General features: G+C 35.7%; 1 protein-coding gene across 1 annotated transcript in view; it reads left to right on the forward strand.

Annotated features, from left to right (window-relative positions):
- The first annotated feature begins 2,802 nt into the window (after positions 1-2,802).
- LOC5568532 (tachykinin-like peptides receptor 99D) overlaps positions 2,803-27,494 on the forward strand; it is a 283,301-nt gene continuing 258,609 nt past the window's right edge. Inside the window, exon 1 of the mRNA XM_001652326.3 lies at positions 2,803-3,725. The gene's annotated coding sequence lies outside the window, so the exon portion shown is untranslated. The remainder of the gene's footprint in view (positions 3,726-27,494) is intronic.

A 27,494-nucleotide genomic window follows, 5' to 3' on the forward strand; every position in this document is an offset into this window, starting at 1 on the left:
TTTCACTCTGGAGGCGAATGACATTGAAGTTAAAACCTCCTTAATAAATAATAATAATAATAAACTTTTTCACTGCTTCACTACCGACGCGCGACATGTTTGATCCTGCCCTCATCGCTCGCCCCCGCAGGAGCAAGCGTCAAGGTCGAAGGATCAAACACTACTCCACACTTCCTTTTTAAATTGATGGTAGAAAAAGTGTAAATGAATTCATACAAACATCGATAGGTTTCATTCATATCAAATCTACCTATGAAAGATTGATCGTTTGATCGTAACATTTTGCTTAGAGATCTCAATAAGTGCTGTAATGTTTAATTTTAACATAGTTTTATTAGAGTTGTACGGAATTCTATAGTAATTCATAAAACAAATAAATTCAATCAGTTTGAACATGTCACTCAGTAACTTTACGATTTTGTAAGCTTAATAATGAAATAATACGAAGCTTTATCAAACATATCAGGTGAATCATAAAAGTCTCCGATTACACCGAAAAGCAATAAAAAACGGTGAACTTTAGTGCATACAGACTTGTCTGCTATTTACATCAAGCAGATCTCAGATACTATATATGTTTCGTATAGCTATGTTGTGCTCAAAACTTATAAAAGCGCCAACTCGAAAGACTTTTGTTGCTAATCTTTCATCAAAAGACGTTCGAGTTGGCGCTATAATTGAATTAGAAGAGTCACAGGGATTCAAAATCATAAAGTTTGAGCCGTCGCATGTCTAGTTTTGGTACTAAAACTTAGTGGTTCCATATTACGGGTATTCCGGAAAGGTCATTTCGGTGCTCCAAAAGGACCAGAATAACCATCAATTTATTCTTTTGGCAAAATACATTCAAACATAATAAAACGTTATGAGTTGGACACAATTCATTTAGTTTTTTTTGGCATGAATCCGAGTAGTTTCATCGAATTGTCCGGCTTGGCCAGCTTCCAGGACTTCAGGAACCGGTTCCGCGTGGACCATACTGGACCGAATTTTTCAAGGGATGTGCACTGGTAATTGGTTCCTTATTATAGAGAAATTTCATGCCAAAATATCCATCAACCGAATAGTAGCGATGTGAATTACATATACGAAACTGCGATGGAAACTTACTTTTCGTATGTTCCGAATTTCCGGAACCGGGTATGAATAACTAAGTGATTTGAGAATCTCTATTCATAGTCCACGTGAATACCAATTCAACAATATGAAGACGGTTTGGATTACTTGTTTAGTTACGAAACTACAGGTTGTCAAAGTAAGGGTCTCCAAAGGTACTTTTTCAGATGTAACAGGCTCCCGGTGGCCACAGTGTCGCAATTCCGAATCTCCGGAAGGGTTTTCGAAAATCGACATGTGTACCTTTCATTTAAGTCCAACAGAACTAAATTCGGTCAACAGACTAATTATTTCGAGCTGTTTGAATTTTCGGGTCGAAACCGACCCTAAGTCACAATTTGTAACTTTTTTTCCATGGATGCTCCCCAAGGGGCCATTCAAAACTTATGTTTCCGCAAAAATAAATGTTCCCACAAAAAATACCTAATTGTCACAAAACCTCAAATTGCTAGGTTATTTTAATCAATGATTTGAATTTCGAAAACGACCCAAGGTCCTTCCTAAGGTTAAGTTATATCCCAAACTCCATAAAAAAATTGAAAAAAAAAAAAATTGTTCTAGACCCCCCGACCGATTATTTTCGTTTTGGTTGCAAATGAGAGGGGACAATCATGGCTTTCTTGTGTCAAAATTTCAGACATGCCGAATTTTTTGTTTTGAAATTGCTCTACGGAACACACCGTGACAGTAATACTTTTTGTAATGTAACGAGAAATCGAGTCTCAGATCTTAGAGAAATGTCTGCTCTAATGAAGAATCAAACCCCTATCTCCTAGTAGTTTTCGTTTTGTTTCCTTGGCTCTTTTTTGGTGCTTTTTCGGCCTCTTTTTGGTTCGTTTAAAGGTCTCTTTTTTCTGTCAAGAGGTCTTCAATTTTCTATTTTTTAAACACACATTCGCTACCGGACAATAAGCCTTATTCGACTATTAACGACATTGTATGGGAGTCAACACATAAAGTCAGTCTTCTAAAAATTATGTTTTTTTCTGTGGAGCGGAAAAATCACCTAAAAATATCGTTGAAAGGCCCAAGCGAAACAGTAGAATTTCTTCAACTCAACTCAAAACTGGCCAAAATGTCACTTACACCTCTTTGCATTTGAGACTCTCAAATATGGAAATTTTCAATTTCCAGTCCAGCGTTAAATTTTCCTTAGCTTCACTGAACACAAAATATTTTCCAACGTTTGTCCTACCCAGGTTTCGAACGTGGACGCGCCTCTGACTGTTACATAGTAATAAAAATATTTTTTGGACCTATACATTCCGTATAATTGTATCTTCAACTTTCTAGGAGAATACTCTCTTGGAAAATTTTTCCTATATGATTTATGAGGAAAGGTCTCACTTACCCCTGATTCTCACTTACCCCGGGTACCTTACAAACTATTTATAATAGCTTTGCTTAGTTTTACCAAATTAGGAGGATTGTGTTACCTTACACAGAACAGTTTGATACAAAATAAATTCAATAAATATAATTTTTCTGAAAATTTTTCATATACATACAAGCAAAGTCCCAACACTTTGGGTAGGTTGTGGACCAATTCCCGCAACACTGGCGAAACCTTTTGCCTTCGGGAGTATCGTCATCGTTGACGCATGCTCGCAAATCGAACACGAGGTACGATGCCGATTATGGCCAGTGGAATAGAAAAGCAATGTTGGTTGGAATGATTCTGTGCTGAAATAGGTCTCATCAGTCGTTTGGCTGACATCCTGCCGTTAGTAGTGAGGATGAATCAGCCGGGATAGCCATTGAGCGAATCAGTTGAACGAATACTTCAGAAGCGCGCGGTTTTGTCGGTGGGCGCAAATTTTGAATTTGTTGGTAACGGTTAGCAGCTGATTGTAAGTTTATTTACGAGTGGACCATTGTCACGTGGTAATTGTTGTGAATTGAAAAGATATTTGTGATCGCAGGCGTGTACCCGTAGTGCAGTATTACTGAACCAATCGACAGATAAATACTTAGAGAAGTGTCTGCAGAAGAAACGAACGGTTTGCGGCGGGAGATAATTATTCAGGGGAAACGGAAATTGTTTGTATGTGATTGGATGGATGGTGATTCTTCTATAAATGCTAAACAATCAGCCTAAGTGTCAGAAATAGGGAGCAGTTCGACAAAAGATATTTGCGAATCAGCAGGCATACTGTCTGAAGCGGAATGGAAGATCGTAAGATGTTTGAAGGATATTAATAACCACATGGCTGCAACAGAGCCACTCAGCGGCTTAAACTGTAATAAGTATGCGAAACATAATTGATTACTTTGAATGTTCGTGTGGTTGTGTGGCTCCTCGCAAGTAATAGTTGTATCGGAAGGTGAAGAAAATTTGTATGATCCATAAGATTGATTGCACATCAACTTGACAAGGCATTAAACAGCACAGCGTCGAAGGATGGTCGTAGTGAAGATTGAGGATACTGTGTAATCGCAACCGGTCGTTATCAGGGTGTGATGCAAAAGTGTTGAAAGTTTAAACCATGCTACATGACGCTCCTATTGCCGTTGGCATCATAAGTAATGGGAAAAGATTTGGAGTAAATTGGATGTAAAAATCTGCATAGCACGATATCCCTATCTGTAGCCGTACGGTGATATATGAGGTAAGTACTTGTCACACGAGAGCACTAATGGCGTGGCTTAATGGTACTAAGTTGCATAATCGCCATGAAGAGTGTTATACATTTGCATACATTTCTTTCAGGTTTTATCAGTCTGCCTTTTTGTTAAGATGGTACTGTCTATAGATGATGTGGTGAATATTTACATTCTAGCTAATTTTACTTGGTATAAAAGACAGATGGAGCATTTCATGCGTTCAATATTTAATACAGAAATTTTGAAATATGCTCGAATATTTTAATATATTTTATGTCCACGGATACAGAAAGAAGTGATTAAAACAAGTTTACACCCTTTTCAATATATTTTGTATATTTGACTGTTGCAATAATTGCAAACAATTATGATGCAAGTAAGCACTTTAGTTAAATCCAGCTTAATATGAATGAATTCTGAAAAGTCAAGCAAAACGATTCAACCCTCAATTTGTAACAAAAATATGGGAAAATGCAGAAACGTCTTTTCGTACAGCATGGGATTAAATGATCCAAGCATCCAAACAATGTAAATTAGCGTTCTGAATTGGTTGATTGCATTGGTTCCTTGAGCTGAAATGTTACCCAAAAGTAAATAGAGTTTACATATTCTTTCCTGCTTTTTTTTTTAGTATTGCATAACAACTACTTGAAGTTTTGGATCCATTAGTATGTATTGCGATTTTTAACATCATGTCTTTTGTTTCATTTAAAGTTAGTGTGTCGGAGAATCTTGCATCCGTTATCGGTGATCGTTTTTATTGGCCTAAAGGCGTTGAAATTCGAGAATTTCAGCCAAAAAACGGAGTTCGACTCAATCAACCTATACAGATTCAATGAACGTAAGTGACACTAATGCCAATGTACTTTTGAATTGCAATTCTACTCCATTAACTGTTCTCTCACACCCTGCTCTTTCTCACGAACTGACTTATAATAAGGAAATCAAAATGCACTATTTCGATTATTCTCAAACAAAAGCATTAATTGAAAAGTTCACGCGTAATTTTTTGAAAATCGGATTTCACAATGCTCGAAGTCTTTTAAAAAACATTGATAACTACCGTATGCTTTTCGAAAATTCCAAAATGAACATTTTTGCCATTGTTGAATCATGGCTTAAACCTTCTGTAACAAATAAATCGGTAGAATTGAAAGGATACAAAATAGTTAGATCGGATCGTTGCAACAAAGATAAAAAAGAGGCGGAGGAGTTGCGTTTTATATCAAATCAGATATGAAATATTCTGTTACTTGTAAATCTGAGAGAGACAGTGATGTTGATTATCTGTCCATAAAGTTGATTCAATCAAAATTAGTTTGTGGCGTTGTGTACAAGCCTCCAGATATACATGTTTCGAAATTAGATGTCATTTTTAACAAGATTACCGAAATCTGTTCAACTGAGGCTAATATTTTAGTAATGGAAGATTTTAACATTAATATGCTTGCTACTGATTCATTGAAAACTCGCAGTCTAGTTGACCACGTGAATGCATTGTCTTTTAAACTTATTGACAGTTGGCCATCCTGTCATAAACCTGGATGTCAACCGTCTCTGCTTGACCTGTTAATGGGAAATTGCACAACCAATATTAGCAATGCTTACCAATCATCAATCGGAGGTATTAGTGATCATGATCTGATTTGCGTGGATTATAGATTTAAAAACTCAAAAGTCAAACCTGAAGAGTACTGGGGTCGAGACTACCATAAAATGAACACTGAATCTTTCGTTTCTGATCTCCAAAATTGCAGTTTTAACAGGTTGTACTATTACTCTAATGTAAATGAAAAACTTAAATGCTTTAATGAATTGCTTCTGTCCACCCTTGATCGTCACGCTCCTTTGAAGAAAAAGACTTTCAAAGATCCCAGCTGTCCATGGATCAATAAACATATAAATCAAATTTTTTCAAACCGTTCCGAAGCTTATGAGTGCTGGAAAAAAGATAAGAACAATCTTCGAAAGTGGAACAATTTCAAATGTTTACGAAACTTCGCTAATCGTGAAATAATTCGTGTCAAACGTGAATATTTCACCACACAGCTTAATGCAGATCTGCCGACAGAACAGTTGTGGAATAATATAAAACGTTTAGGACTAGAACAGACAAATACAAAAATGGGTGGTGGTGATGTAAGTGCTTCAACGCTCAATGACTACTTTGTTTCACACTATGTACCAATCACGTTTGTTGAAAATTGTGATAGTACTGAACTGCAATCAGAGTTTACGTTTCGTGGAGTAACTAACGATGAAGTTCTTGAGGAATTTACCTCAGCGTCCTGTGATTCGGTCGGTGTTGATCTATTCCATTTAAAATCCTAAAAACGTCTTTGCCAGTAACCTTGCCGTACATCACTAACTTAATAAATTACTGTATATCCTGCTCTCAGTTTCCTGAAGATTGGAAAGTTGCTAAAGTTATTCCCATAGGCAAAGTTGATAATCCAACTACCACTAAGGATTTTCGTCCAATCAGCATTCTCTGCGCTCTGTCCAAGATATTTGAGTCAATACTTGCTAAACAATTAAACGACTATTTGAAAAGTAAAAATTTATTGTCTCCATTTCAATCAGGATATCGTAAATCTTGCAGCACTGTAACTGCATTGATAATGGTTGAAAACGATATAAGGGAAGTTCTCGACAAAAAAATGGTTACAGTCATGGCACTACTAAATTTCAATAAGCCTTTGACACAATTAGTCATAGTTAACTTTTACGAATTTTCAAACTTGATTATTTTTCGGTAAAGTAGATACGTTCGTACTTGACACGCCGCTCACAATACGTTGAATTTAACAACAAAGAATCGGAGAAGATCACAGTTCCCTGTGGTGTACCCCTGTGTACCCCAGGGATCCATTTTAGGTCCACTTCTTTTTTCCATGTACATCAATGATCTGCCACGCACTCTATCTTTCTGCAAATTTCATTTATATGCTGATGATTGTCAGCTATATTTGTCCGATACTGTAAATAATTTACCTAATACTGTAAGAAAAATGAACTCTGAAATTCAAAATATTTTGAAGTGGTGTAAATTGAACGGGCTATTATTGAACTCGAAAAAAACACAGGCAATTATCTTCAGAAATAAGCGTATGGCAATAAATAACGCTCCCAAAATCAAAGTGGACAACGATACGATTGAATATTCCGATACTGTTAAAAACCTTGGCTTAATAATGGACTGTAAAATGTGTTGGAATGACCAAGTAAATGCAGTATGTAACAAAGTATACAAAGCTCTTCATTCTCTCGTTGTTGTAAGAAGTTGCACTCCACAACATACACGTCTTCTACTTGCAAGATCTCTAATAATTCCACTGTTTGATTATGGGGATGTTTTATTTTCTCTAGTTTCTAAGAAAAATTTACAAAAACTGAATTCAGCGTTTAATTCAGTCATAAGATATGTTTTCAATCTTGGAAAATTTGACCACATATCTAGTTACGCCAATTCCTTACTCGGTATAAGTTTCACCAATTATCTAAAAACTCGAATTTGTACTCAAACATTTAAAATTCTAAATAATCCTCCTACGTATCTTAGGAACTTTTTTGCGTACGCCCGGTCCTTGAGAGCACCTTTATTAACAGTGCCTAGATGTTTTTCTGGATATCTTAAAGATTCGTTTCGACACAGTGCAATTAGAGCGTGGAATGAATTGCCAAGAAAGTGTAGGTGTGAGAGGAGTTATCTATCATTCAAAAATAGTGTTGATAAATTTTATAATAAGTAGCAAAGTACATTGGTATAAGTCGTCTAGTAATAGCATATACTTTGAAAACCGTTAGTTGGAAATGTAAACTGTAGATGTGTCAGCTAAAATTGACTCTAATGAACATTTCAAATTTCGTGCATCGAAACCGCTGTTTCCGTATTAAATCTCAACCAATTCCAGCTTACCTGGCCTCAGTCAAAAAAGTATTTCTAATTTTTGTTTTGTCAGCGTGTTATAAAATAGACTTTATGGAAAAAGTTTTCGTATTCGTGTAGGATATCTAGGAATCACTCCCAAATGACTCCTCAAGGTTTCTGGTGCACTTCAGCTTCATTTGCGCAGTGAATCAGACTTCAAATTGACATGCAGATGAATACGATTTCCTCAATTTAACCCTTCCGTTATCAACCCTTAAACAAGTGTTGGAGAAAACAGGTTTTCGGCTTTAACTGTTTTGTTTTTCGATATTTTATGATTGATCTGTACCGTGCTGCATCAATATCCGGACACTTAAGAGGCATCAAATGTTGCCAATTAATTTTCGACAATATATTGTCTCATCTTATTATAGTGTGGTTTCCATATAATTAGTTTAGGCTCTAATCTTCATAAAAACGATGAAAATTTTAACGAAAATGGCAAAAATAGCATGTAAATCGCAGATATAATGAAGCATGTCGTGTTCTTAAACCCGGACACATGAATCGATAATCCGGACACTCATGAATCAAAATCCGGACAGCTTCAGTTAAATTGATCATTTCTATATGAAACTCATTTGAATAAACTTTGTAAGCAATAGAAAATGCCTGTTCTGAGAACACAGCACTTGCACTTGCTATATCATATACTATAACAGCACAACTTTGGAAGTAATTTGATTTTTTACCTGCATTCCCTATCTGCGGTTCGATGCGTCATCTATGTTGCAGCGCGACTGAAATAATTATGTTTTTATCAGTTTTTATGTGCATGATTATTGCCTGATCACTGATTATATTGGTTTTTAACTTCATGTTTAATTTTTCTACGAATATGCTTCACAAATATTCGTTTGTACTGCAGATGTATGACGATTTCACCTTATGTCCGGCTATATAACCACTGCCTCACTAAGCCGGACAGCATATTGTTGTTCCTAGAATAATTAAATTGCACATATAAAGACCACTTTCACTTATAAAACTTTACAATTTATCTTCCCATTCAGCATCTTAAACACAACTAGTAGAAAATACTATCATTTATCCACACTTTCACGAATGAACCAACGCCGGTAAATTCGTCCAGAAAAAAGCAGAAAATTCTTGATTGAACGAAGTAATAATCATGATTTTCACAAATTTCGTAGTTTGCATAAATTTGCGTTGATTTTATCTGTTTGTGTTCATAGCAGCTAATATCTCTGAATATCAGTAATGCTTGTAGATTTCAATTTTCATTTGGGAAAATATGAATTCAATTCAATCATTTGAATGTTTTTAGTGAAATTGGTTCAGCTATTATTTCATAAACTCTTACGTGCAAATACTCAAAAATTTCCCGAGAAATTTGTTCAAAGATTTCTTTTTTTTATTATTAAAGTTCAAATTGAATTTGGAAAAATATTGAACTCTTGTCGGGAAATTCAAGAATTAATCATAGAATTTTGGGAACTGTTTGACGTCCTGACGATGTACCTCACAGAAAAAGATTTTGTGTTTTTGTAGGATTAACTACAAACAATTTTGTTCATTTTTATCGTCTTCATTATGTAAAAATGGAAGGAATTTTTTATGAAGGTGTTTGTATCTTACATCTTTGAAAATGTTTTGCATGAACTACGAAGCGGTTTTTATCAAGAACTTTGCCAAAGCACGGTGTCTTTGTGGAGTAACTTTATTACAAAAAATAGGTAAGTCTGAAATTTCGAACTAAAAACAATTAGACTTTGCTCTTTCATTTGCGACCAAAATCAAAATAATCGGTCGGGGGGTCCAGAACTTTTTTTTTATTTTGTGTGAAGTATTCATGGATATGTGTTTTTGTACCGACGCACATTGCGTTGAACGTAGATACGGGACAAAGTGAACACCTTGGCTTGGAAGGTAAAGTTGTTCTTCCTCAAAAGAGCTGTAATAAGCATAAATGATATATGATATACGCATAATTGTAAAACTGTCTGAAACGGCATTTTAGTTATTGTCCACGAAAAACCTTGAAAATCGTACTTAAATTGGTCATAATGATGTAAGAAGTTATTAGGAAATATTTCTCGCAAAACTTATGATCTCGTCCTAAGGTGAAGATGCATCGATATCAAACCTCGAATTTTCAAGAGCTTGTTTGTAGAATTGTATCTTGAGAACCTGATAACGTTTTGCGTTGAACTTTTTGTTGATTAATCGCCACCAGCGAGTGACCAGTGAGTTACCGGTTGTCTGCTTCTCTAGACTTGTGCTTTTGAAAATTCGAGGTTTGGCTTCAATGTATATTCACCGTTAAAACCATTGATAACCGAGTGTGTAGCTCGTTGTTATTAAGCAGATAAACGGACCAAAATAAAAACTGTCATTGCTGGGAGACAGAGGAGGATCTTCTCTTCATCGTAGCATTGTGAAATAAAGTATCCATTTGTTTGCTCAGTAATAACAAGCTATGGCTTTTAGGACGAGATCATAAATTATGCGAGATTTCTCTTTTTACTCGTAGATACAAAAGTGACTTATCCGCCTTTCAAACTACACAATTTCAGTTATTCGAATTAACTAGTAGAGAGCTTCGCATGTGATAAACCTTGTCATAAGGCATGTAATATACTTGCCCCATGGTGCTGAAAAATACGCTTATTTGGATGGTATTTGAGAAGTTTCAAATCTTATATTTTTTATGTTATTTTCTTAATGGCACAGTGCTTTTGAAAAGATCAGAAAATAACATCATGAGGCTAAAATGGGTTTGGGATTATTGTACTTGTTTGCAGGGATAAAACCCCATATTAACCCTTCTACCGACAGCTTCATTTTTTCAAAATATTCAAATCGCGATAACTTTTTTGTTTCTCAATATTTTTGAAAAAAATTTCACAACTTCTCAAAAAACTCTCTTATTTTCAGAATCTGTATCGGTTTTGATTATTGGTCATTTATGTTCGAAGATATTCCAAAATTCCTTGGGGGAGCGACGCATAGCCATAACTCTCGTAATTATCTCTGGCTACAGATTTTTTCTCATATTCGATTATTCGTTTTTCAAAACTATACTTTGATGAAAGTCTATTGTGAAGAAATTAAACAAATCGGTGTAACTGTTTTTGATCAATGAGCTTTTATGTTTTTGGTACAACTCTAGCTGTAACGAGATCTTGAAAACTTGTTAAAACATCATATTGAAATTTTATATGGGAGGTGTCGGTCCCCCAAGGAACACCGAAATATCTTTAAAACCAGTTGACCAATGGTCTATACCGACATAGATTCCAAAAGTAGAAGAGTTTTTTGAGAAGTTGTGAAAACATGGTGGAAAAATATAGAGAAACAAAAAAGTTATCGCGATTCAAATATATTTTTGTGCTGAAAAAATGAAGCTGCCGGTAGAGGGGTTAAGTTAAATAATAGCAAACAAACTCATGAATATCTCTTCTGCTATCTGTCGAATTGAATTTCGCTCTTCAGCAAATTTCTTTATTATGGTTTGAAGAATGAGCTTTTACAATGGGATAGTAAGTTTGTACTTACATTACAGCACAAGCGTGTTTGGAACATACCTCAAAATTTCTTCATAGTAATTTCCATATAAACCTACATTGTCTTTGGGCCACCTTAAATCATTAAATCCCTTGGATTATATATTTACATTATTATTTACACAGATTATTTATTTACTCAGATTGTTTATTTACACAATATTTACTTATTTATTTATTTATTTATTTTTATATTTATTTACATATTACCAAATCCATTACATTGTCAAGATTATTATTTTGCGGTAAAAAAAAGCATCAGTAGTTCGAGTCTCTGTTCCATCCTGAAAGAGCAATGGTTCCTCCGAAACTCAGCACCCGAAGTGATCATCACCGATAACGGTAGTTGTTTCACGTCCAAGCACTTTAAAGAACTGCTGAACCAGTTTCAGATAACACATTGGCTCAATTCCAGATACCATTCCCAGGCAAATCCTGTGGAAAGGGTCAACCGTACGATCAATGCTGCCATTCGAACGTACGTCAGGGAGGACCAAAGACTCTGGGACACTCGAACTGCTGAAATAGAAATGCTTCTCAATACAAGCTTGCATGCCTCTACCGGTCTCACACCGTACTTTGTAACTCATGGACATGAGCTTTCAGAATCAGGAGCAGATCATAAACTGGCACGTCATGAAGAAAACCTTACAGCTGAAGAGCAAAACGACCGAAGAAAAATAATGTTCTCTCGAATTTATGAGCTTGTCAGCAAGAATCTAGAGAAAGCGCACGAAAGATCTCATCATCACTACAACCAACGACACGCGACGTTCCCAAGCGGTCACCCATCTAAGTACTAATCGCGCCCGATGTTGCTTAACTTCAGTGATCGGACGAGAACTGGTGTTGTCAACGATCATACGGTTGACCCTTTCCACAGGATTTGCCTGGGAATGGTATCTGGAATTGAGCCAATGTGTTATCTGAAACTGGTTCAGCAGTTCTTTAAAGTGCTTGGACGTGAAACAACTACCGTTATCGGTGATGATCACCTCGGGTGCTGAGTTTCGGAGGAACCATTGCTCTTTCAGGATGGAACAGAGACTCGAACTACTGATGCCCGGTTAAGTTAAGGTTTAATTTTAACGTCCGGAGGAGTGAAGATAGTGTGTCGGTCCGCGGGATAGAACGTTACTTAACTATCCTCAGAAGTTCCGAGTATGTGAGTTAGTACGCTAAAACGTCATTAAAAGCTACTTTAAAACTTACGAACTATTTAAACCTAGTTGAAACGTGGGAATCACAGCCAAAATACCTTAAATTAAAAACACGTTAAAATTGCTAATACGGGTCATTGTTGAGTAACCACCTTCGACTAGAAAATCAAGTGCACCAATAGTGAAAATCGTTAATTCTAGTCGCGTTAATCTCACTTTGGCATAACCGTCGTTAGTAATTAAATCAAGCGAGCCGGTGGTTTGAACAATAGACCTGTAGTGAAAATGAAGAGTGGTGAGCGGACAGAATAAAAGGTGTTGTGCAAAGACTGTATCTGTCCTGCTCAAAGTGTGGTGCAAGCTCGCTTGATTAATCCACTCAAAAGTTGCGCGCGCGAATCGGTACCACTCCCCGGGCATGGAACAATGGCCTTCGCTATAGGGTAAAAGCACCGGTTTTGGCCAGCCTAAGAGAAAATGTCAATAAAAATTAAATGGGAAGTTGTATTTATACTACAAATATGTCAGATGCAAGCTTTCAATCCATATTATGTATGTAAACTATCGAAACTGAGCCAAAACCATTTTTCGCTTTGAAAATCTAGTTGGTTAATATAGGCCACCAGAACCAGTTTTGACCAGAGATTTAATTTTGGATCCCAAATTGGCCACTCGCATTGATTTCTCATGAGAGTGGCCAAATTAGGAGTGCCCTGGCCAAATTAGGTGAATGGGAGTTAAAATTATAAGGAAAATTAATTGTTTTTCTTATGTTTTGAATCAGTTTGGACGAGTAAATGAATGTAGTTCTATCATATGAATGTGATCTACTGAACAAAAAGAGTTTCACGCTGATTGGCTATGTAAAACGGTGTATAATCCACTATGGCTACAACTGGCGTATGGCCAAAACAGGTGTTTCTACCCTAATGGCCCATACGGCACACGAACTCTAGTTCCCAGTTCCCTAGTCAAGTGTGGGGACAGTGAAACGACAGTTAAAAAAAGTTCAAGGGAGAAGAAAAGTGAAGGGCGAGTAGAAGAAGAAAGAACGAGAAGAAGAATTTTCATCGATGGAGTTCCTGTCCGCATGTTCCTGAACGTCCTGCATGTCGACCAACTCAACGAACGGCCGCACCGGTGAGCTCACAAAAAAACCAAAATCAATAAATTGTAAATCAAAAGTTTTACACAGTCTTTTAATGTTTCAAATTAAATTTGTATGGCCACTAAACCCTAACTGTTTTCTTCTTATTTTGTAGTGTAAAGAAAATCTTGTTTCCGCCATTTTGTATTTGTATTGTTCGCCTTGCCACCAAATATTTACAGGAAGATTGTCCGGGAGAAATTACAGGGGTTACAGGGGTTCTCACACGCTTTCAAATAGTATCACCACCTAGAAAGCTGCGAATTTCAAAGAACACTATTTTATAGTAAGGATGGTAAGAAAATTGTGGGAGATGGGATTCTCAAACATTTTTTTAATTTTGAACCGCCCTAATGTACATAAACACATAGATAGGCAAATTCAAACATATGTGCAAGTCTCTCGAAATCAAACAAAAAAAAATTACTCTGGACCCCCCGACCGATTATTTTGGTTTTAGCAGCAAATGAACGCGAGAAACCTAGACTTTATTGTGGAGAAGTTTCAGACTTACCTATTCTTTTGTAATAAACTTGTTCTACGAAACACACCGTGAAAGATGTTTTAAACAAAATTCATAATTTAAACTTGAAGGGAATTTTTGCATAACTTTGAAAATTTGTTGTGGAATTCCTGATGGAATTTCAGAAATCAGGAACTATACGAATTTGAACTCTGAAAAAATTTAAAACTACTGGAATTTATTTTTCTCCTTTAGATTCTTTAAAATGTTGCCTTTTGGAGTACGATTTTTTGTACGAAGTTGCTTAAGAATACGTCATGTGAAGGAAGGAGAAACCACAAAATGTTAAAGCAGATCGAAATAACCAAAGATAAGTGTTTATTATATATTTTTTCTCTAGAGGTGCATAACTGGACTGGATAAATAAACAATAAACAATAATCTGCAGGATAATTGAAATCGCTTAAATTATATAAAAAAAAAACAAGTTTCTCAAGGAGTCCCATCTTCATAATTAAGCCAAAATGCCTCTAGGAATGCCGCGAAAAATGCACAATAATTCAATTTCGGAATACGGATTTTTTGCAGAATTTATAAAACTATTTCTGAAACAATGTTTTAAGGAAGATCTTTAATTAATCCCTGCCCAGTTATTTTGCTAAATGTTTCTCCACAGATTCCTTTGCCGCAATGCTAATTTCGCAAATATATGCCTGGGATTTTTCAATAAACTTCTTCTGAAGATTCGAAGCCAAAAGACATTCTAAAAATAATTTTCGTATATAATTCCTGTAGAATCTGGGGATTTGAAGTAGAATTTACAGAAAAAAAAACAAAGGAGAATTTGTGACGCAATTTACGATGCATTTAAACCCTTCAGTCGTCGCGCGGTTTGCCACCGTCAGAACCACCACGCTGTTGCTATGTACGATGAGCGAGCTTTTTTCACCACTGTTGTACAAAATACAACAGCGTGACGACTGACGTGTTAAAAATATTTCTGAAGGACTTATGATGAACTTCGCGAAAAAGTTTTTAATAATTTTTTGGGAAAACTAGGGTAATTTACGGCTTCTTCACCATTGGACTATTATTGGCAACCTAATTTCAAATGCCAGATACACAGTATTTTTTCCTATCAAAACACATCAATGAAAACATTCAGATGTATTTTTGTTTTGACGAAATCGCCGAAACTGGACGAACAATTTCACCAGAGAAGCCATTAATTCAAATGAACACGCCTCAAAGTGCGACTTATTTGAAGATTTGCCTGCAGTTCTTATGGAAAATCTGCCGACAATAGTCACACGATCATGGGTTGTTCGAAGCGTTATAAATTAGTTTCCAAGAAGGTTTTAACAAGTCTATTGGTGTGAATCGTTAGAGGATTGAGCAACGCATACATGTAAACTGACAAACACGTAATTTGTCTGCTTTTCGAGAAAATTGCAAAAGAAGCGCGACATCGGCTTGGACTGCCAAGAATACGTAAATTCCCCTATACAAAAAAATGAAGTGAAAACAAAGAAAGAACATTTTACTGGAATAAAAAATTATGACCGATTTTTTTTTCTGAAAATAGAGAAAAATGTCAGTAGCTTGAAAAAACAACTTCTTGCCAGTTCAACGCCTACTACAGCGAAATGAACTTTTCTTATTGTTATTCTTATGTGTTATGAATTAGGCCTTGTTTTTTCGCCAATAATTCCAGCTTTTTTACGTCTTAGAAGTTCCTTTAGTAATTTTGCCTTTTTATTTCTTCTTTTATCAATGAATTTCATCATGGGGGCAATCATCATCACCGGACACCTCGATCAGGGCACCCTCCAAGAACACAGAAAATCATAATGCAGTTAAAAGGCATTTGAAATACTCCAAAAATACGAATTTAAGGAACCGATTTTCTAGGATACTGACGCTTTTTAGTATTACAGCATTTTGCAATGGAGATGCCGAGCGACAGCAGGACAATTAATCTTTCGATGGTCGCACGATTCAACGAATTCAGAACTTCCACACTAATGCTGTGAACGACGGTTTTCCCACTATTATTGAGCAAAATAAAAGAACGTATCTACTGCAGAATGCTTATCAGTGAATTCAGAAGATTTTTGTTCATTTTAGAATGATGTAAATTATTTATTTTTAAATTTTTTATATATATTTTCATCCAAAATTCTGGTGGGGGCCTGGAAGACTCTGGGGGGTCCTGGCACCACCGGACCACCCCCCCCCCCCTCCCCCACGTTCCTACGCCAATGAGTGTTCACGAGAGAACTCATGAAAAATTTGAAATTGTTCATACAAAAAGCGTTACGGAAGGTGGGAAGGGGGTCACAAATTTCCAATTTAGGCGTTACTTAATAAATGGACGCTGCCTAAGACTATACTCAGCAAGCTTGATAATCACTTCAACGAATGATTTTCTTATGAATGATTTGAATCGAAAAACGATGATGAGAGTGAAAATCGATGACAATTTTTACTGGCAGGTCTGCTTTTAAAAATATGTTAAAAAAGTTAAGTTCGGTATTCAAATTTTATTATGCTAAGAATCGTAATAAAAATACATAAAATGTTTCGAAAGAACATTCAAGAGATGAACAAATCAGACGTTTAATGTTGTTTGTTCAAACATAATTAATCTTAATGACATCTGGCTGAACGGGCAAAGGCAGAATAATGAAATAAAGTTTGACTGATTGAAAACAGTTTGCAGGATTCATAGACGTGACCCTAATGAGATCTTCACTGCATGAAAACTTAGAAAGTAACTAATGTCGTTTTCGTTTTTAGGAACTGGGCCAGTGATCAACACATAAACAAACCAACGTTAAGCAAATGTAGTTTGGTCGAACCTAAATCGGGTTGAAGTTGAAACTGTGATTCAGAACGACCAGTTCCAAGTTTCTCCAGTTCCAACCTAGGCTCAAAAACGAACTCGACATTAGTTGATTTGGGACGCATCTGACAGTCCAGCACACCGTGTCCAGGCTATCATTCGATCATTATTTCCGCGTTAGTAGATTGTGTTTCTTAAAACATAAGCAGACGTTTTTTTTAACTACAACTGAAAACGTAAAAGGCTTGTTTTCAAGTTTATAAAAATCCCTTCTATGTTCTAAATAGGTTGTTCTTCTTTATATTAGAGTAAGGTGGGGCAAAAGTTCGACCTTAGTGGTATAATCAAAGTTTCCAGGAAAATAATAGCAGATGAAACGAAACAAATACCATACAGCGAACCTTCAAGATATTGGCTATAACTTTGCTGAACAAACTTGTGTCAAAATATTTACCCATGTTTGGTTATAACAGTTTCAAAATTGATTGTCTTATTCAAACTTTTGCCCCACCGGTGGGGCAAAAGTTCGAATCTAGTGTGGGGCAAAAGTTCGTTGGCTAAAACACAAAATATCAATACTTTTATGCCAGGCATACTTTATACCAGCCGTAAACTTATGTTTGCCGAAAAATACACACTAAATTTTCATCAAAAAATGCCCAAAACAGGGTTCATTGTAAAACACCCAAAAAATAGCAGTTTTTTCGCAAAACTAAGTGAAAATGTAAAATTTTTGTGACAATTTTCGCACGATCAGGCAAATTTCGCTAAATTTGAAGATAATATGTAGATTTCAGGAAATTTGAAAAATTTTCCGTGGGTTTATACATGGGTCGAACTTTTGCCCCGCAGATTCGAACTTTTGCCCCGCTATGGGCCAAAAATTGATTCCAACTATTTATGGAAAAATTAATACATGTCAAAGGATCCTTATGATAGGCCTAGAAACGCCCTAACATAAAATATTGAAAAATATTTTATCTTCATTTGGTTCCATGAATCGAAAGTTTGACCAAATATTACACGCAACCCGAGCCTGTAAGATTTCATTACCATTCTGCATGATTCTAATACAGAAATTGTATTAGATCGTTGCATATACAGAAATTGTAATGGTCGACAATACAAGGCATTGTATAACATGGAAAGAAATCGGAAAATACGCTTGTGTTCGCGCCGAGTTCGAGATGCATGAGAAACAGGTCGGCTGCGTCATTACGCAGCCATGAGGCGTAATGAGTTTAAATTATTACAAAAAGATTTTGTCGTCGCCATCGGGAATCGAACCGGTAGTCTTAGTATAAACATCCATCATATGACGCGCCATCCATCACGGCTATATCAGTCTCTTAACGAGAGCATGTTTTAAGACAATTATAAACAACACCCGGCTGCTGTTGGCGAAACCGGAGAGTGGAAGTAACTACAGTCAGGTCTCCAATTAGACACACGGTTGAGGAGCGTAACAAATATCTGCGTTATACCGTGCTGCATCAATATCCGGACACTTAAGAGGCATCAAATGTTGGGTAATTGTAATTTTCGACAATATATTGTCTCATATTATTATAGTGTGGTTTCCATATAATTAGTTTAGGCTCTAATCTTCATAAAAACGATGAAAATTTTAACGAAAATGGCAAAAATAGCATGTAAATCGCAGATATAATGAAGCATGTCGTGTTCTTAAACCCGGACACATGAATCGATAATCCGGACACTCATGAATCAAAATCCGGACAGCTTCAGTTAAATTGATCATTTCTATATGAAACTCATTTGAATAAACTTTGCAATAGAAAATGCCTGTTCTGAGAACACAGCACTTGCACTTGCTATATCATATACTATAACAGCACAACTTTGGAAGTAATTTGATTTTTTACCTGCATTCCCTATCTGCGGTTCGATGCGTCATCTATGTTGCAGCGCGACTGAAATAATTATGTTTTTATCAGTTTTTATGTGCATGATTATTGCCTGATCACTGATTATATTGGTTTTTAACTTCATGTTTAATTTTTCTACGAATATGCTTCACAAATATTCGTTTGTACTGCAGATGTATGACGATTTCACCTTATGTCCGGCTATATAACCACTGCCTCACTAAGCCGGACAGCATATTGTTGTTCCTAGAATAATTAAATTGTACATATAAAGACCACTTTCACTTATAAAACTTTACAATTTATCTTCCCATTCAGCATCTTAAACACAACTAGTAGAAAATACTATCATTTATCCACACTTTCACGAATGAACCAACGCCGGTAAATTCGTCCAAAACTACACAACCAAAACTTGCACGACGTAGGAAAAGTGCCGAACTGAAGCTGCGAATTTGTTTTTATTTTTAATATATTTTGGCAAAGCTTACTAGATTGCAAATTATTGTTAGATGGTGCAATTAGATTAAATCCATGAATACGTGAAAATATTACCAGATAATTGAAGATTTCCATTGTTAAAATAATGAATATTGATAGAGTGTCCGGATATTGATGCCGTCCGGATTTCGATTCATCACGGTATATGGGATTCCATCTTCGACAATATTCCCAGAATATCTGATATGTATCAAAAGATTTTTTTTTTTTTTTCATTTCTTTATTAGTATCATTCCAAACATTACATTCATTTCTTATATCTAGGTGTTCTGTGTTATTAGACAACACTATCATCCTTATTTGGTAAAACAAATTTAAGATTTTATTAACATTTTGTTAACAACATATAACATTTCATTTGCCGTAGCAGTTCTGATTTTTAACAGGTGAGTTGATTTCACCTGCTTATAAGAGAAAAAAAAAACGCTTTAAATATACTTAACCTAACTTAACCTAAACATATAACGCATTAATCGTGGCAATAGAAGATTGTAACGATTTTTGCCTGAAATTATTTATTATTTTATTTGACATTTGTTCCAATGTTTCAACATTGGATATTCTATGTAACTCATTGGTACTATACCAGGGAGGAAGCCTCAGAATCATTTTCAAAATTTTATTTTGAATTCTCTGCAGAGCTTTCTTCCTGGTATTACAACAGCTAGTCCATATTGGTACAGCATACAACATGGCTGGCCTGAAAATTTGTTTGAATATCAAAAGCTTGTTCTTAAGACAAAGTTTTGATTTTCTATTAATAAGGGGATAAAGACATTTTACATATTTATTACATTTGGCTTGAATGCCCTCAATGTGATTTTTGAAAGTTAAATTCTTATCAAGCATGAGCCCTAGATACTTAACTTCATCTGACCAATTTATTGGAATCCCTCTCATCGTGACAACATGTCTACTTGAAGGTTTCAAATAAAGAGCTTTTGGTTTATGTGGGAATATTATTAGTTGAGTTTTGGGAGCATTAGGAGAAATCTTCCATTTTTGCAAGTATGAAGAAAAAATATCCAAACTTTTTTGCAATCGACTACAGATGACACGCAGGCTTCGACCTTTGGCGGAGAGGCCTGTGTCATCCGCAAACAAGGATTTTTGACATCCCTGAGGTAACTCAGGTAAGTCAGATGTGAAAATATTGTATAATATTGGTCCCAAAATGCTGCCTTGAGGAACACCAGCTCTTACAGGAAGTCTTTCAGATCTGGAGTTCTTATAATTAACCTGAAGTGTACGATTTGACAGATAACTTTGAATTATTCTAACAATGTATGTTGGAAAATTAAAGTTTTTCAATTTTACAATCAAACCTTCATGCCAAACACTGTCGAATGCTTTTTCTATGTCTAGAAGAGCAAGACCAGTAGAATAGCCTTCAGATTTGTTGGAACGGATCAAATTTGTTACACGTAAAAGTTGATGAGTGGTCGAATGTCCATGGCGGAATCCGAACTGTTCATTGGCAAAAATTGAATTTTCGTTGATGTGGGCCATCATTCTGTTCAAAATAACCTTTTCAAAAAGTTTACTGATGGAGGAAAGCAAACTGATTGGACGATAGCTAGAAGCTTCTGCAGGATTTTTGTCTGGTTTTAAAATTGGAACAACCTTAGCATTTTTCCATTTGTCAGGAAAATATGCTAATTGAAAACATTTGTTAAATATATCAACTAGAAATGATAAGCTACTTTCTGGAAGTTTCTTGATGAGAATGTAGAAAATTCCATCATCGTCAGGAGCTTTCATATTTTTGAATTTTTTAATAATAGTTCTCACTTCTTCCAAATCAGTCTCCCAGGTATTTTCGAAAAACGTTCTCTTGATTGAGAATATTTTCGAACTTCTGAGTAACTTGATTTTCAATTGGACTAGTAAGTCCTAAATTAAAATTGTGCGCACTTTCAAACTGCATAGCAAGTTTTTGAGCTTTTTCGCAATTAGTTAGTAATAATTTGTTTTCCTCTTTCAATGCCGGTATAGGCTTCTGAGGTTTTTTTCAAGATTTTAGATAATTTCCAAAAGGGCTTAGAGCCAGGGTCCAATTGAGAAATTTTATTTTCAAAATTTTTGTTTCTTAATTGAGCAAAACGCTTTTTGATTTCTTTCTGCAAATCGTGCCATATAATTTTCATAGCAGGATCGCGAGTGCGTTGAAATTGCCTTCTCCTCACGTTTTTAAGACGGATCAAGAGTTTAAGATCATCGTCTATAATCACGGATTCAAATTTTACTTCACATTTTGGAATTGCAATGCTCCTGGCTTCAACAATAGAATTTGTTAAACTTTCAAGAGCATTGTCAATATCAAGTTTAGTTTCTAAAGAAATGTTAACATCAAGATTAGAGTCAACATACGTTTATATATATTCCAGTCGGCTCGTAAATAATTGAATGTGGAGCTGATAGGATTTAGAATCGCTTCTTGGGATATTTGAAATGTAACAGGGACATGATCAGAATCAAAATCAGCATGAGTAATCAGTTGGCTACAAAGATGACTAGAGTCGGTTAAGACCAAGTCAATCGTAGATGGATTTCTAGAAGAGGAAAAACATGTAGGGCTATCAGGGCATTGAATTGAGAAATATCCTGAAGAGCACTCATCAAATAAAATTCTGCCGTTGGAATTACTTTGAGAATTATTCCATGACCGATGTTTGGCATTAAAGTCACCAATGACAAAAAATTTTGACTTATTGCGAGTCAATTTTCGCAAGTCAGTTTGGAGCAGATTAACTTGCTGTCCAGAGCATTGAAAAGGCAAATAGGCAGCTATGAAAGTATATTTACCAAACTGTGTTTCAACAGAAACACCTAAAGTTTCAAAAACTTTAGTTTCAAATGATGAAAACAGTTGATGTTTTATACGCCTATGAATGATGATTGCAACTCCCCCACATGCCCCATCAAGTCGATCATTACGATAAACAAAAAAGTTAGGATCTCTTTTGAGTTTAGATCCAGGTTTTAAATACGTTTCGGTAATAACTGCTATATGCACGTTATTAACCGTAAGAAAATTAAACAGCTCGTCTTCTTTACCATTCAGAGAACGAGCATTCCAATTTAAAATATTTAAATTATTATTTGGATCCATTAGAAAAACGTAATCCAATAACAATTTGATTTGTAAATTTTACACCTACTTGGACTGCTTCAGTCATAGTGGTGGCTTTGAACATTGCATCAATCATTAGATTCAATTGTTCAGTTAGAAAATTAAAATCAGAGGCAGACATATCATCTGATGATTTCCCATTGGAATTTTCGGTAGACGAAGAAGCGGAATTACCTGTGGCGGTAGGGTTTTTTTCCATTTGATTTGAAACAAGTAGAATGGGTACCCATGGATCGAACAGGGGAGGAGTTCAAATTTCCTGCTACGATATCGGCAAAGGATTTACCGTGGGTAGATACGTTCGAAATTGAAAGATTCGAACGACTACCCGACGGATTAAAATTTGTTTGTGAATGAGCATGATTATGATCTTCCTGATGGGTATGATTCATGATCAAGCGATCGTTAACTGAAAAATGAGCATTGTTCGATACTCTACCAGGCAAATTTCGGAAACGACCGTTATCGTAACGGATATTATCTTTCATCTGCCTGGCACGAGCCTCAATGACCCTTTTGCGTGAAGGACAATTCCAAAAATTGGACTTATGGTTAGCCCCGCAATTACAGCATATGAATTTGGTGGTATCTTCCTTCACTGGACAGACGTCTTTGGCGTGAGAAGAACCTCCGCAAATCATGCATTTAGCATCCATGCGACAATTTTTTGTACCATGACCCCACTTTTGGCACCGACGGCACTGAGTGGGGTTCTGGTAATTTCCTCCAGGTTTCTGGAAATGTTCCCATGTCACACGGACATCGAACATAAGTTTTGCTTTTTCTAAAGCTTTAATATTATTTAGTTCTTTTTTGTTAAAGTGAACTAAATAATATTCTTGAGAAAGCCCTTTCCGAACAATGCCAGATTGGGTTCTCTTTTTCATAATGATTACTTGGACTGGGGAAAATCCAAGTAAATCATTTATTCCATTTTTGATCTCTTCAGGTGACTTATAGTCACTTGAGAGACCTTTCAAGACAACTTTGAACAAACGTTCAGTTTTGTCGTCATAAGTAAAAAATTTGTGCTTCTTCTCTTCAAGATGTCTGAGAAGAAGTTCACGATCATTAAGAGTTTCCGGCAAAACGCGACAGTCTCCTTTCTTTGCGATTTGGAAGGAAACCTTGATTCCCCTAATGGAGTTCAAGATCTCCTGCCTAAGTCCCGCAAATTCGGAACAACTGACCACGATAGGCGGCACTCTTTGCTTCCTCACTTGAATCAAAGAGCCTGGGCTAGAGGCTGCTTCGATTTGGTGTTCGGAAAATTTGTCTAGAGCATCGAACTGATTGCTCATTTCGATACAATTATTCATTTCACCCTTGGAAGAAAGTTCGCATTCCGGGGAAGCGTCCTTTTTTCCATTCTTGCCACGTGTAGTGACAGTTTTAAAACCCACTTTTTTGGAAGGAAGTAGTGAATTCAGAGATTCACCCTTCCTTTTGTTAGTTGTTGATACCATGTTTAGTTAATAAACGAAAGAAGACGTGACCTTCGAAAGGTTTTTTCCCAAGACGGTGTCCAAGAAGGATTACCACCGCTAGCTTTCGCCAACGGGTCCAACGAAAAATCGAAGGCACGGGTCCAAACAAGGATCGTAAAGGGATCAATAGTAGAAAAAATAGTACTGAAAAGTACTGTTTTAGTAGCACTGAAAAGTACCGTTTTTAATTTTAGGACTGAAAAGTACTGTTTATGTAGCACTGAAAAGTACTGATTTATTGCTTTAGGTAGTTTTTAAGAAAACTTCCAAGAGCAGAGAGAATTCGTGTACGCACAGCACGAAGGTACAATGCGCACTGAGTGTATCAGAAGATAGTTCAGTACTGTCTTTGGCGATGTTTTAGTACACGATACGACCTACCTTGAAGAGTTGAGGATTATCCTTTTAGCTGAGAACTTGACCAGTAAGAGTGCTGCTTCTAAATAAATTAATGTGAACCTTACAGAAGTATTTTCTTCTTTTTCCTGGCATGACATCCCAACTGTGAGAGTGCCTGCTTTTCAGCTTAGTGTTCTTTTGAGCACTTTTACTGTTATTAATTAAGAGCTGTCCTCGCCATTTGAACATTTTTGCATGTCCATATCGGTGGCATGTACGAAGATACTCCATGCCATTGCAAGTCGAGAAAATGTCCAACCCGAAAAGATCATCGACCGGTCGGATTTGCACCCACGACCCTCAGCTTAGTCTTGCTGAATAACTCCGCGTTTACCGCTACAGCTATCTGGGCTCCCACAAATATGTAACATATGATTTCCTTTGGGGTTGTCCATTAATTATGTAATACAATTTTTCTGATTTTCAAACATAATAAAAAAAACTCAAAAAGGTGGAAATACCAAAATGCGGAAATTACCTAGACCAAAAATACCATGATAGGTAGAAAAAAAAAAACAAATGGAATTTTTTTTCAATAAACAGGAACCCCTACAAGGCAGAAAATCATGGGGGTGTAGAAGGGTTACAGAAAACTGAGTAATCAATTCTGACTCCACTAACACCCCTACAAGAATCTTACATGCCTCTCCTAAAAATAGTTAACTAAACTCGATTTTATGAAGGGGCCAGAGGGATTACTGAAAAGTGTGTTATGAGTTCTTGCCACATTGGGTGCTCAGACTAGAATACAGCATGTTCCTCTGAAAAACACCGAATTCGACGAGATCTCAGAATGCGTGGTGTTTGTTTGCTAATGTACAGAAAATATTTTACTGAAAGCCAGCTGACAAACGTCATTTATTGCTGAAATTCAGTTTGAAAAATTGCCGAGGGCACGGAATTCCATAACCAAACTTAGTGAGTATAGATATTATATGTTACAATGTTCATATAAAATCATATATAAGGCCATGTTCTCAACTTAAAGGATGATCTTCATTCTTAAAGTTATAACGTACTGATTATTGAAACTGTGCTATCTTTCAAATTCGCGTTCCAAGAATGCGTTCAATAGGAGACGCGACTGATTCGAAAAAAGGAGCTAAGTTATTTTTAGATATGGATTCGTCCGTTCCACGCTGTAAGAGAATGGTTGCATGTATTGAAAAAAAAATGGTGTAAATCGTTCAAATACGATGAGCTACCGGCGGACACAATACAATTCTTGCACAGTTCTTATGCAGAGTAGTAGGTAGGACCTTGCATCTTTTGTAAGGAACCGTGGGGTAAGTGAAAATAATATGAATATTTTACTGAATATGTGAATTAACGTTTTAAAATCATGAGTAGACCTTTGAGGCCATTCATATCATTACGATGGGTAAGTGATACCTGAGATTGTTTAACTATTATTGCATAATAGACCAAAAGATTATCAACCTGTCAACTATTATTCCGTAACAGTTTCAAACTGAAATAAAAAAAGTTTTAGAATTAATTTGACGTTGAACTAAAAATAACTAGATTGACACACCGTCAATTTTCTAATCACTTGGGGCAAGTGAAAAGTTTATCATTAGAGATTGAATTTGTGTTTGCTCTTTAGGTAGCTATGAGTAAACAAAGTTTGCAATTATTGTAGAAAAAAGTACGTGCTGATTAAAGAAACACTTTACTCAAAGCCTTGAAAGCTTCAAGAAATCATGGAACTTCTCTAAAAGAGGTTGCCAAACATTACGATATTAATGTGTCTACTTCGGACAGCCAAATGAAAGGAAGGCGTTGATTGAAAAGATCCAATATAGGAACACATGAAAATCCCGTAAAGCCATTTCAAAACATAAAAATGGGTTATAGGTCTATCAACTTAAAAAAAGGTTCTGAGTATTTTATTTAATGATTCCGTTCCAAGAAACGAAGAAACGTATTCTTCCAAAGAGTTATCCGACGTTATCTCTAACTTTCGTAAAAACAAATAACAGATTAATAATAAATCTACAGAGCAGAAATGCAATTACTTTGTCATGATGTAAGATTCAACATTGAATTTTTCGTAGTTATATTGTTGTCCAATAATTTAAACAAACATAATTAAACAGAAGAAAACTGACAAGAATAACATTACATAACATCTTTATTAACATGTTATCAATGTTATTGTTCATTTGGAACTCCTAAACAACAGTTGATAGAAATCGTAAATATAACTATTAGTATTTTAATTTATTGTTCAAAACGGTAAACTTTTAAATTGCTTCATATGTGAGACAAGCGAAAAGGATAGATACAATTTTCAAAACTTTGGCTGTATTTTTTCCAATTTTACATAAAAATCAATTGAGCATACTGCTTGGCGGTAGTCAAGATAAAATATATACACGACCTCATTTATTTCAATTTAAAGTCTTTAGATTTTGAAGAATCTCAACTATACACTTTCCATTACCCACTTGCGTGTACATGTTCCTTTCTTTCTTTCTTTGATGACATTACGTCCCCACTGGGACATAGCCAACTACTTAGCGTATGGGCACTTCCACAGTTATCAACTGAGAGCTTTTTTGCCAAAGTTGCCCATTTCGCATTCGTATATCGTGTGGCAAGGTACGGTTATACTCTATGCCCAGGGAAGTCAAGGAAATTTCCATTACGAAAATATCCAGGACCGACCGAGAATCCATCCCACATACCATCAACTTGGCTTAATTGGTAGCTGCGGACTTTACCACTTGGCTAAGGAAGGTCCCATACATATATATAATAGTTATATATATTATGTTGGAAACACAAGTCCTCAATTAAAAGGATGATCACTAACTCTTTAAGGTAGATTTAAAGAGTAAGGACTGTTCATTTTATAAAGTGGACACTTTGTGCATGCTGAATCTTTTTAATTTATCAATGAAATTTCAATCGGTTTTATGTACATCGTTCGACTAGTATTGTACAATGTTGTGATAATAAAAAATCTCCAAAATAATTAAATTTCACACGAATATGGAACAACGATTAAAACGGACGATTTTTGGAGGTTATCAAAAACAATGATTGTTAAAAATTGGCTGGAAAATTCGACAATTTATATTTTTTATTTTCAAAAAAAGGCTTTTTTCTCCGAAAGCACCATCAATCAGAAGCCTAATGAAAAAAATCAAGTTATTTTTGGAGCAACAATTTTACAGATATAATGAAATCATTTTTCCCCTATATTTTTAAGAGAAAAATATTTTAAATTCGTAAACAACTGATATGAGTGGAATTTTTTGGTTAAAAGTACGTCCTGATGGAAGTG

This window comes from Aedes aegypti, chromosome 1 (genome assembly GCF_002204515.2).
Source record: "Aedes aegypti strain LVP_AGWG chromosome 1, AaegL5.0 Primary Assembly, whole genome shotgun sequence".
Taxonomy (NCBI): Eukaryota; Metazoa; Arthropoda; class Insecta; order Diptera; family Culicidae; genus Aedes; species Aedes aegypti.